This window comes from Musca autumnalis, unplaced genomic scaffold (assembly GCF_047663935.1).
Source record: "Musca autumnalis isolate F117 unplaced genomic scaffold, ASM4766393v1 scaffold_1, whole genome shotgun sequence".
Lineage (NCBI taxonomy): Eukaryota > Metazoa > Arthropoda > Insecta > Diptera > Muscidae > Musca > Musca autumnalis.
In genome coordinates, this window is record NW_027411644.1 from 227821014 (window position 1) to 227834684 (window position 13671).

Sequence of the window (13671 nt, forward strand, 5' to 3'; positions counted from 1 at the left end):
AAATTATATACCAAAAGAACTAAATTTACAACTTACGTCGTCTTGTTTTGTAACAGAGAAGTGCGCAAGTAGCTGATTTTGACACTCATAAGCCACATGCTAAAAAACAAGCGTATGTGCGGCTTGCTACTCTAAAAAATAAATGCAAGTGTTGCTTGCCATTCTCAAAATATGTACGAGTGTGGCTAGCCACTTAAAAAAATAAGTTATTTAAAAATGGATATTTTTTGACACTTGCGTATGCTTTGCCAAGTAGTTTTAAATACGCAATAACATTTTCTGTCTTACATGTTTGCTCATTGCACATAAATTATTGTTTTCAACCCTTGTAATTCAACCGATTGTCTCGTGCTTTCCGAGAGATTAAGAGCTAAGATAATTTTCTAACACTGATTTTCAAACGTTAAAAGAACATGCAAAAGCACACATAACATTCCAAGCAAATAAAGAAAATCATACACAAACGAAACAACAACAAATAAAATTACAATTGTTTATTTTTTCATATTTTTCATATTATTTCATATTATCATAATCTTCATATTACTGTGAAATGTCTGAATCAAACATACATTTTATTATCGTTACATTTTATTTATAAACTGGCATTCGGCTAAAGAATATTAATTACAGTCAAACTGCTCTATAACGTAGATCTTGGGGACGAAAATTTATATGTTATAAAGCACCTTCTTGATAAATAGATGATTTCTCTTTGAAAATTCATATTTTTGGTCTAAAGGAGAATCTGATGTAGGGAATTTTTTCTTTCGACTATATGTGTAGGTTTTGCCTAATTAGGCCGATCATAGACGTCATCAGAAAATCGTTCTTTGAGTTATGAAAATATTGAACTAAATATTCGTTTTAAATTGTAATTACAACAATACATTCTGAATATTATTTAATTTTTAATACACTGTGCGTCAAAAAGGAATGCTCGTGCCCTCAGAGAGAGCTTCTCTCCACTCACACCATTAAAGCTCCCTGAAGTATGCAACAAAAATAACCTGCCGAAAGCTGCATTAGGACCATTTTACACAAAATACTTTTCACTTTTAAACACAATTGGCATCTAGAACAGCCAAGATCACCCATATACGTTAACGTGACTGCAACAACAACATAAGTTCTCTTTATTCTCATCTGCCGTTGTTTAGCAAAGGAAAGATTTTTTCAGAGAGACTAATGCACAAATATTTTGAGAACCAATGATCTAGAAACTTGCCGTATTTTATGTTAGTTGAGTTTATTTTACTTTCAAGAGTAATATTGTAATGAAATATTGAAAATTTTATTATTTTTAGAAAACCGGTTGACTGACACAAATAACCGTTTTTTCGGTTAACCGAAAATGACGATTTTGATGAAAACCGGTTTCGGTTTTTAACGAAAAACCGGGTAACCGGTTAACCGGTTTCGGTTTTGGACACCCTAATTATCACACCGAAATGGCTGAGATTTGGTATTTTGTCTATGTTGGAAGTAAAACCCTTTCAGACTGATTTTCTTTGATATAGTAGGTCCACCTTTCGATATAGCCCCCATAGAACGGTACCTTCCGATTTTCGCAATTGGGAAAGCTGTGACGTCAATAGGTTATAAAATTGTTCAGAAAAGAATTATCAGTATAAGTCCACGTATTCCTATATCTCCCATAGAAGCGCACCTATTGATTTACGGTATTAATATCGGAAATTTGGTTTAATATCGGAAATTTAGTATTTAGTCTTCTTTGAGTATAAAAACTTTACGCCAGAAATTTGTCGGTATAGATCGACGTTTTGATATAGCCCCATAGAACGGTACCTCCCGAATTTCGGTATTTTGAAGGTTTACGACATTGTTTTACCGATATTGTTGAAATTTGGTATTAAGTCTTCTTCATAAACGAAAGGAAATTAATTGTTCCATTTTACTTCATTAGAACTCATGTTGGAGGGTATAACAAGTTCGGTCCGGCCGAAATCAATGCCGTTCCTACTTGTTATTTGTCAGAACTTTTGACAATTTTTTGAAGTCACTGTAAGCAGATATTTAACTGAAATCTAGGTATAGAGGCACACGACATAACCAAAATGACATGACGGTTTGTTTCCCACTAAATTTATCATCGTATTATTACACATATATCGTTTTATATTATATATAACTTTATTTCATATATCATAAAAATTAAAAGTGGTTTGTATGGGACCTTTTTTTAAATTTAAATTTAATTTTTTAGTCATTGATAGGCAAAAGGCTATTCAGTCGTGCAACAGGAAATAATTTTTGAGATTTTTTTCTTCATTTCATAGAATTTTTTCCAAAAAAAAAAAAAAAAAAAATCCAATTAGTTTGTGCGGAACTTCTTTATAATAAAATGGAATTAATGTTATTTTAGGCATTAATAGGCAAAAGTTCCTTTATTTTCACAACAGGAAATAATTTCTAAGAAAAAATATCAAAAAGTCATAACCCTATTCAGCACTCAGCTGTATACTACTTTGTGTTTTGCACCATGGTTAAAAAAACTGAGAAAATCGTCTATTTACATTGCCACAAACAACATAAAAACAGAGAAAAAGTGAAGTTTCCTTTTTCGTTCCACATTAAAGTGAATCGCTTAAAGTTTCACAAAGTTTTCAGTTTAATATTTAATATTCAAATTCCAGTAGATAATATGTCCCCAGTTTTTGTTTTTTTAGTTCTCTCCTCTAACAAAGTGCTTCATAGAATTATGAAATTGATTTGAACTGGCTGGCAAGCAACTACAACAAAAATAACTAGCATGTCATTGCAAGGAATTTCCGATAAAAAAACAAAGACAGGAACAAAAACAAAATATAATGGGATGTTTTCAAAGTTTATGTATCTGTTATCTGGTAAATATGGAATAAAGTTAAAAAGTTTCAAACAAACGCGACTAGGGAACTAATTGAGAACTTGACAAAAGTTAGCATACCATATGTTTGTCGTTTTGAATATGGAATATCAAAATAGACAGAAAGGAAAAGGAACAAAAAAGTGAACAACAAACTTTTTAGCCAAAATGTCAGAGAAAATGATGTCATTTCAATGGTCACATAACAACACTGGCTTTTGGAACTCATTCCAAGTTAGATAAACAGCATTCAAGCATAAGTTGGTCACTGACAACATGCACTCAGCGTGTCAGTAAGTCAGTCAACAGGCAATGCGGAAAAAGTGCATCACGATGTCGTCGTGGTAGGAAGACATTGGCAAACATTTGAAATGAAACTATCATCAGCAGCAGAAGTAGCTGCCAGTAACTATACAAAAAATGTCATATCACTGTGTTGTCAACAAAGTTTTGAAAACGAAATTGTGAGAATTTTAAGCAACATAAAAACAAAATTGCAAACAGTGTAGATGTGATATTCGGGGAACAGGTAGACTATATGGAAATCTTCTCAAAATTAATCCGTAGGTCGTAATTAAAATTTTTCCGAATTAGAAACCCTAAAAGAAGTAATAAACATGTAAGAAAATGTTAGTCACAGTAAAATAATAAATTCGGTCTATCCATAGATGAAAGTTGTTCTTATATTAATTCACAGAAAGCTAAAGTTTTTCCAGTACCAGGCGGGTTCGGCGAATAGGTCCAAACTGTATTAGTCAAGTCATGACATTTACCACATTTTGAAATATATTGTTAATAAGTTGGAATCTGCAGGAGTTTCAGGATTTCTTCAAAAAAGTATACTCAAAATAGCCTATTGGATTCCATACAAGTCATGTTGTTAAGCTTGAAACAAATAAGAACAACAACAGGCCCGAACTTTTATATTCTTTACCACGAATAACTTGGAACGAGTAAATAGGAACAATTAGTTTCTTTTCGTTTATGAAAGTATGTACTAAACTCGCTCTCCTATTCCTTGCAGTAGAAGAATATCTTAACTGAGAATACTCCTTCTAAAAGAGTTCATACGCGGAGTCATCGTTGTTCTTCCCAAAACATCAAAAATATTTAAATTTTCCGAATTTCCCTGGCAACGCACAATATTAAATTGCAACAAGGGTACTTCAAGGCAGCCCCTTCTGCGAAAACACAAAATTTAAAAAGAGAAAATTGTTTTTGTTTTGAACATTTTCAAAACACAAATTCTCTCTACTAAATTTAATTGAGATAATATTGCAAAAAAGTGTTAAAATGTATGTGTAATAACTGGAAAATTATATGCCTGTTCCAGAACCTGCAAGAAGCAACTATTTTTATACCCTCAGCCTTTAGGCTAAAGAGGGTATTTACACTTTGATACGACCAAAAATGTGCCTCATCGAAATAATGGTTTTAGACCCCAAGTATGTTTGTACGATATCCATTTCAGACAATTTTGAGTCGATCTAGCAATGTCCGTCCGTCTGTTTGACGTTTGAGGTTCTCAGTGGTCACGAAACTTTTTCACGAAAACTCGTTAACATAGGTCCATGTTTTGGTATAGCTCCCACATAACGGTACTTTCCGATTTTCGGTATTTTGAGGATTATAGCTAAAATTTGTAACAAAAACAGCTGCAATATGACATTTAAGGCTCTCAGTGGGTGCGAAACTTCTCCACCGAAAATCGTCAACATAGGTTCATGTTTTGGTATAGCTCCCATATAACGATTCCTCTCGATTTTCGGTATTTTGAGGGTTTTAGCTACAATTTTAACCGAACTAGCTGTAATTTGACATTTGAGGTTATCGGTGGTCACGAAACTTCTCCAGCAAAAATCGAACTAGCTGTAATTTGACATTTGAAGTTTTCTGAGGTCATGAAGCTTCTTCACTAAAAAGCGTTTGGTATAGCTCCCATAAAACGGTACCTCCCGATTTTCGGTATTTTTGAGGGTCTTAGCTACATTGTTTGATGGAACTACCCGTATTTTGACTTTTGAGGTTCCCTGCAGTTATAAAACTTTTCCACCAAAAATTGTAAATATAGGACCACAGTTTGATATAGTCCCGTAGGTGGTGCCTTTCACTTGGCTGAAAATATTTTTTAGATTAGACTAGATAATTTGAGCATTTGGGATATCCATGGTCGAAAATTTTTTCATCTAAAATTGTCGAAGGGAACTACTTATTCCATTTTAATTATGACTCTTTTATGGTACAAAACCTTCGGCCCGGCCGAACTTAAGTTTTTTACTTGTTCCTTTATGATATCGACAAAAATAATAAAAATTATAAAATAAACGGTATCATATAGAAAATATTTAACATGCACTAGAGCTGGAAAACTATCGATATTCCCAACATTAGATATTTTCGATATGTCATTTCAAAAAATCGCTTGATGCCGATATTATCGTTAAATTGTCATCACCATTAATCTGAAATGAAAATGGCGGAAATGTCGATAATTTTGTTGACATTTTGTACAAGTAGTTCACAGAAATATAAAAGAGAAATCAAAAAAGCTTATATTTAATAAAAATACATTTTACTTTCCCGAAAAATGTGTACGTATGAATACGGACTTCTTTTCTCAAATCGGTTCAAATTTGGATATATCACCCATATATATTTTTCGACCGATTTCCCGTATTTGACATACCAAACACGCTATATATGCCCGATTTCAATGAAATTTGGAATGGCGGAATTTGGCCTACAAATAAACATGCCAAAATATATCGAGATCGGTTTTAATTTGGATATAGCTCCCATATATATTTTCGTCCGATTTCATGTATTTGATGCACAAAACACCCTATGTATTTCCAATTCCAATGGAATTTGGAATTTGTGATTGAATTTGGTCTAAGAATATATTTGCCTAATTATATTGAAATAGCGAAGCGCACCGGGTTCAACTAGTAATAATATAATTATTATCGGAAGGGACAAGAAAGACTTCTTGAAATTTCCCAATATTTCGAAATCGAAAAAAATGATTGGCTTATTTAGAAGAACAGGTATTAAAGAGTATGCCGCAAAAAATTTCAAGTCGGTCGTAGCAAAATTGGCTGAGATATGAACAATTTATTGTGATTTGTATAAAACATAGAAACTTTAATCGCTTGTTTCTCGAAATGACATTTTTGAAGTCGATGCTAACGATAGCTCGAAAACGATTTGAACGATCTTCATATGGTTTGGTGAGCTTATTAAATACATAAATACATAATTTTTTTGGTCGATTTTTTGACAAAAAACGGTCAATTTTTTTCGTTAAGTCGAAATTTTGACTTTGACTGATCACAATTTTTTTGTTAAAGATTTTTTTATAGGCACATCCGTTGGTACCACAAAACGCTTTTACAAAAAAGAGCTTCACAGGTAGCCATTTACAACAAAACTATGCCATATTTTTCAACAACTATAACTATAAAAACTAAAACTATAAAAGTAGTAGAAGATGTGCCGTTATTACCATCTTATAAACCGTTTAATGGTGTTTGGTATACAGTAATCCTACATTGTACTTTATTAACTCAGTATTTTTCTCTGAGATCCAAAGTTTATGGAGGCGCCGGTAGGAATGGACCTATAAGCATCACCTTCGAATTTCACGTAATATTCGAAGAAATGTTACGATATGGGGACCGACGCAGTATTTGGTTCGAGAGTTGTCGTGAGGTACGGTGGCGGCTGCAACTACTACACATGCTAGCCGTTGGTGTTTTTACAGCTTTCGGGTTATTTTCTCAAGAAGTGTGGACTTTCCATTCAAAAAACTTGTACCATAGTAATAGGGGTATTGAGTGCAACCTGTTGCAAGAAAAATTAAAACCATTCGATAGGAGGTCCTAAACTGCACTTCGTGTGGGAGGTACCCGAAAGACCATTTTAGCGAAAAGTTTCGAATTTTTGTGAGGGAAGTACCCACAGAAGTGGATTGATATGGCCCATCTTAGAATTTGACATATATTTGCGCAAAATACTGCGACAGCCAAATTTTGGAGAGAATCTGTTTTTCCGTTCGGGAGCTATCGTGCACTACACATAGTGCCATAGCGGTTTGTTCAGTTTTCGGTCCATTTTCGCAGGGAATATGGACTTGCCCCAGAAAAAAACGTATACCGTCGTAATGGAGACAACGAATACAAGTTGTAACAACAAAAATCAAAAAGATTTGAGAGGAGGTCTTAAAATGCTTTTTTGGAAATTGTTTGGTCGAGAAAATTTGGTGAGCTACTACAACAAATTATTACCGTTTTTCTCTCTATCTGATAATTATTTTTGAAAATTTGAAATGGAATCTTATATGAAGCTTCTGTACTGAAAATGTATTTCATTTACACGTTTTTGTGAGATGTATTTTCAAATGTTGTCTTTGAATACTCTTTCTGAGAGAAACTGCCAGTAAAATCTGAAGTACTTCTTATGACATTTAATCCCATTTTCCAATAATAAAGGAACACGGAATTCCGTAACAAATATACTCCAATTTGATATGCTATATTCGATATATATAGAGGTCTCGAGGGCTCAGTTAACTTCATGTATGAAATGAAATGTCAAAATGTAGCATATATCGGCTTTTCGTGAGGTATATCTCGCTTAAATGTTACCATCTTATTTAAGAATTTTTTTGTTAAACAGTAGGAGAAAGTAATGAAGAAACATTAATTGTTGTGCGTCAGCTAAATTCTGGTGACCGAAAACAACTGTAAAGGAAAATAATGCCAAAACGTTGGATACAGTGTATCAATATCTGCTGTAACTTGTATTGCCTTTGAGCTAACGAGGCTATGTCCACTTTGATACAAATGTGCCTCATCGAAAAACTGGTTTTAGAATCCACACATTTTTTAGGCCCATCCCACCCGTCTGGCTATTTATCTGGAGCGCATGGTAACTCTCGAACGAATCAACCGATTTGGTCCAAATTTTGGATTTCGTAGTATTATCTCCAAACGTGGTTTAAGTCATATCGGTTCACTCCTTCAGGTATCTCCCCCACAAAAGTAGAAAATTTACTTTCGAATTTAGATTATATCGGCCCATTTCTTTAAGTACCTCCTACACAAAATTTTAACAACGCCGTCGGGTACCTCCCTCACAGGAATTGAACATAACTGCAGTTTACGGGCTGTTTGAGGATCCTTTGGGCATTCTCCTTGTGGTCTTGTTTACAGTGATATTCCTTTTTTCATAGTCAAGTCCATACTTCCTGACATAATGGTAAAAAACTATACCAATTAAAATGGCTGGTGAGCGTAATAACTATCGAAAGGAAAGGCTCTCTCAGGTTCATTCCTTCAGGTACTTTCTCCGCAAACGTGCAACTCGTTCGCCCTTTAATTCAAATTTTCGATATTTTGGTCTTTCCGTATTCGATATGTCATAGTTAAGAGTCTCAATTCACACTCAGGCTGAGAGCATACTTCTGTCGGCAAAGCCGACTGATACTTCTTTACTTGTTTTCCGGCAGTTTACAATTTATGGCAAATTAAAAACGCTTCTGGGCTCAAGTGATTAATTCGGGTGGGCAGAGTCTTTGATAATACATTATTTTACGGTTATACGAGTATGTAAAAACTACGTAACTTTTGAGGTAATAAATGTAATTTGAACAAGTAAAAAGCGTTAAGTTTTGTCGTTCCGAACTTTGAATACCCTCATCATGAAATAGTCTGAACTAATATGAAATAATTAGTTTCCTTTATATTACGACCCAACGTCCACAATTTTATGTGAAAAAGCTTTTTGACCACTAGCAACCCCAGATACTCAATTTTAGCTAATTCGGTCAGAACAAACTTGAAAATACCTGAAAATACCAATCGGGAGGTATCGTTATATGGGAACTATGCCACGAAGTGAGTCTATGTCAAATTGTTTATGTATATGTTTTTAGGCACTGGGAACCATAAATGCCATATGCTCGTAAATGTATATAAACCACTTGAAATCGGCCGGTACCGGATTATGGAGAAGCTGAGAAGCTTGTTGAACGCTGGGAAACCTTACTGACAAATAAAAGCTATTTCGCGCCGAAAATTTAGCTCAAAACCTAAAAATACCTGAAATCGGATGGCACCGCTATATGTGGGTTATTCCAAAACGTGGATCATAATAACGCCAATTATTATTGGTGGAGAAGTTTCGCGATTACCGGGAACCCTAAATTCCAAATTTTAGCTAATTCGGCCAGAAAAAGTAGCTAACATAGGTAGGTTATATGTTTGAATTCTATTTCCAATAAATAGCAAAAACTGTGCGGTGCAAAGTTTTTAATGTCACCGAGTTCAAATACTCGTACATTCAAATTAATAACGCTTCTTCTGTAACATTATACCAAAAGTAGAGAATTCTGCCTGAAGAAAAAATCAAGTAATTTTTTAAATTGTACTTTGTCAGGACTTAGCAAAAGTTTCTGAGAGTTGGTTTCTGCCATTGTTTTCTGAGATATTTGTTCGACCATGTTTTGGTAATTGCCAAACATGAGTTTCGTAGTCTCAAACAGTACTTCGAGGAGGATTCGGAGTCCATGAGCTGTAGTATATAACTCCCGACTACGTGCATAACGCTTTCCTTTTTGCTTAATGCAAATTTCTGCATTTTTTAGTTGGCTTGCATGGATTCTGTCAATTTTTTTTTGTTTTAATGACATAAAAGAGTATTATTTTCTTATGTGATCGACACTAGGGTGTCCAGGGTTACAAAACCGGAACCGGCTTTCGTCAAAAACGTAATTTTCAGTTAACCGAAAAAACCGGTTATTTGTGTCGGTTAACCGTTTTTTTTTTTAAATAGTAATATTTTAAATATTTCATTACAATTGTATTCTTGAAAGTAAACTAAATTTAACTAACACATGGTATGGCAAAGTTCTAAACGTCAGATACCTTTAAAGTTGAAAAATATGTTGTGTAAAATGTATGAAAAAACTGTGTCACGGTGCTCTTGAAACAATTTTAAATGGAAGGTGCTTACACCTTGGACGTTTTTGCGGATTCTGAAACTGCAATGTTCATAGATGAGAAAAATCAAAAAACAAAAAAAAAATCGCCGGAGCGCTTTTTAAATAAATCGCGATTTAATTTGATATTTTTAGGGGTTGTGTAGCTTTTCACAATTTTTCTTAGAAACCGCAATTCCTATCAAAATGGAACAAAAAACTGTTGTAGCTATGAAAATTCTCTACAAGAATGACATTAATGGTATTCTCGTCGGTTTTACCGTTTTTGAGATATAGAAGTTCAAATTGGGGCAATTCAAATTCAATTCAATTCTGTATCGCCCCCTTTTAAAACAATGTCACGACTGCAAATTCCCAACTTAAACTTATATATCCAAAAAAAATGGTACAACTTAGGACAAGTTACTAAAGCCAGTCTTGTAGAGAATTTTCAGAGCTTTAAGATTTTTTCAGGTCCCATATCGGTAAGACTTACCGTATTCAAGCAAAATCGCGAAACCATAACAAAAAAACCTAAAAATGTAAACTGAGCTTCTTTATCTCAAAAATGGTACAGGCTAGGAACAAATGATAAAAGTCAATCGTGAAATCGTGAAAACCTAAAAAATGCCTAAAACTGTGAAATTTGACCATGATTTATTTAAAAATCCCTACACCGATTTTTTCTTGTTTTTGGATTTTTCTCATCTATGAACATTGCTGTTTCAGAATTCACAAAAACTTCCGCTATGTAAGCGGTTTTCATCAAAAGTTAGTTAAGGGGCACTCTTCATGACATTGTTTTATAAGGGGGCGATACAGTCAATGCATTGTCCCAATTTGAACTTCTATATATAATATGGTAAGACCTACGAAAATATCATAAACGTCTATCTGGTAGAGAATTTTCATAGCTACATTTTCTTTAGTCCTACTTTGATAGGACATGCGGTTTCTAAGCAAAATCGTGAAAACCTAAACAACCCCTAAAAATGTCAACTTAAATCGCGATTTTTTTTGTTTTTTGATTTTTCTCATCTATGAACATTGTAGTTTCAGAATCCGCAAAAACTTCAGAGGTGTAAGCACCTTCCATTTAAAATTGTTTCAAGGGCACCGTGGTGTATAAGTAATATCACACGTTAGTCTGTATGACGTTACTCATACGTTTTACAACTAGTACAAAACTAGGAACTTGATTGCCCAACTCTAGTAAAATGGTCCTAAAATCCCCGTTGTAGCTACAATTTAAAACGAATATTTAGACTAATATATTCATCATTCAACAGAACTCCTAATTTTCCTATGCTGTCTAATATTCACTATGAATGTTAGTATATAAGGGATAACGATAACACTGTGAACACAAATCTTGAGGCAGAGATAATTCCTTTAGGAGATGAAAGCCCTTGGTGAGTATGTTGAGAATCCCAAAGGACAGATCGGCCGTGAGTCGAATTTCCGCGTTATGGCGTGTTGAAATTTTTACTAGAGACCCTGTAAGGCATCAGGAATTAGCGTTATATCTTTGTTCACAGTTGTTTTAGCTTATTTTTGAGATGATATGTCTTCAGTCAAATCGAATGAGGATTATTTTCGTAGAACACTTTGACCTTCTAACTCGCTTCCTTCAATGTCCTTTTCTTCCTTTATTTTAAGAGCCGCTATAAAAGTACCACAAGATGACGTTTTTCAGCTTCGAAATGTTCTGCAAAAATGTCGCTCAGAAAATTTTAGGTATGGCCCTCATTGACAAGTAATCGGTTTTGTCGCAGAAGCGAGTTAGAAGGTCGAAGTGCTCTACGAAAATAATCCCCATTCGATTTGACTGAAGACATATCATCTCAAAAATGAGCTAAAACAACAGTGAACAAAGATATAACGCTAATTAACCCACTTAGCGCCGAGAATTTTGTTTTATTGCGAGAAAACTTAAAATTTTGTATGAAAATTATATTTTTGGGACTTTCTAAGCATTTCTTAAAAAATAACTTTTTTCTCTAAAACGAATAGTTTTCCTGCAATCGGGCCTTCTTTTAAAAGTACCGAACATTTTGAAGGGTAATATAGGTGTATTCTTACATCTCAATCCCTTGGTTTTTTATTGAGAAAATACTTTTACTACATCCCTAACAAATCCCTGAAGTTATATGAATGTAACATTTTAGATTAAATTTTTATCGCATATTTAAAATTTTCATCAAAAGTCGAAAATTGCAAAAAAGTCGATTTTTTGAGTTCCTTGCGTTTTAGGCCGATTGCGTGGAAATGCATGGACCAAATGAAACCTTTTAGGCATGGATTGACAGATAATAGACATTACTATAACCAAATGCAAAAACCCCCACAAAAATATGCGAAAAAATCCGAGTTTTATGTCAATTTTTGCAACCATTTTTGGTGACGTTTAAACGGCCAGTGGCTTTAAGTGGGTTAATGATGGCTTACAGGGTCACTAGCAAAAACTTAATCACGCCATAACGCGGAAGTTTGACTCACGGCAGATCTGTCCTTCGGGGATCTTAATATACTCACCAAGGCCTTTCTTCCCCAAGACTTTCACCTTCATTTTGTTGCACAGTGTAATAAAAGGTATGTTTGTTTCAGGTATTTCACTATAATTTGAGGTTGGTAAAGAAAGACGAAGAATCCAGACTTAATAAAATTTAAATATGATTCTTTGGTACACAATTTTATATTTGTTACGGCTTTACTTTCTTAAAGCACAATTCTGTTTCTGAATGAATGTCAAATAACAAGGATATTATGAGATAATTAAATAATAACGAAGTCGTTATACTTAATTTACCCCTTGTCGCACATTTTTAATCAAATATTTATCAATTATGAGCAATTTTTTACCTATTCAACAAAACCGGTTTAAACCGGTTAACCGATTTTGAAAAACTTCGAAGACCGTTTTGTTTGAAAAAAACCGGTTTTTTGGACACTATAATCGACACAATAGCTGGATTGGAAATATTCGTTACAAGTCCAATCTGCATACGCAGATACGAATTATCCTTCTTTTTGGAGGTATCTAATTCAAAGAAGTCGTTTAGGATGCACTATGGAATTAACGAAAACCATGATTTCATTCAAATAAATATTAAAAAGTCGTTTATAGAGAGGATAAGTAAGAAAGTATCAGTCAGCTGTGCTGACGGAGATATACCCTCAGCAATTGACCAAAAAACAAAACCAAACACAATACAAGTAATTGTGCCGTATATAAAATATATTGATTTTGTATCACGAGTTTGCTTTAAAATCTGTATGTACCGTAATGTGTAATCATTGACATATTCCAAACATGTTTAACCACCAAACTTCTTTATAAAGGACTCGAAATATCAAATTAAGTTAAACTAAGTTCGAAAGAAGTTTTTTAAAAAGTTTAAGAGTTATTTTGCACAATAGCCATTTTAGTATGAGCCGGGAGGGTTTTGGAGCTTGGGCCATTATCTGAGGAAGTATTGACTTACTCCGAAAAAAGATTGTACAGTTGTAACTGAGGCCGCTAGAACAAACTACTGAAAAAAGAATCAGTGCGAGAGGAGCTCTTAAAATTCACTTTTTCGATTTTTGTGTGGGAGGTACCGAAGGAGTGGACCGATATAGCCCATATTCTAACCTGATACATGAATGGATAAAATAATCTGTCGTGCAAAGTCTGTACCAATCTGGAACTGCCTGCGAGAATTATCTTGCGGATTTGCCATTTTAGTTGGTGCCGTCAGGGTTTCTTGGAACTTTTAGGCCAATATCTAGGGAAGTATGGACTTGCGCAAGAGAAAAATTGTACAGTCGTAAAGGGAGCCGCATG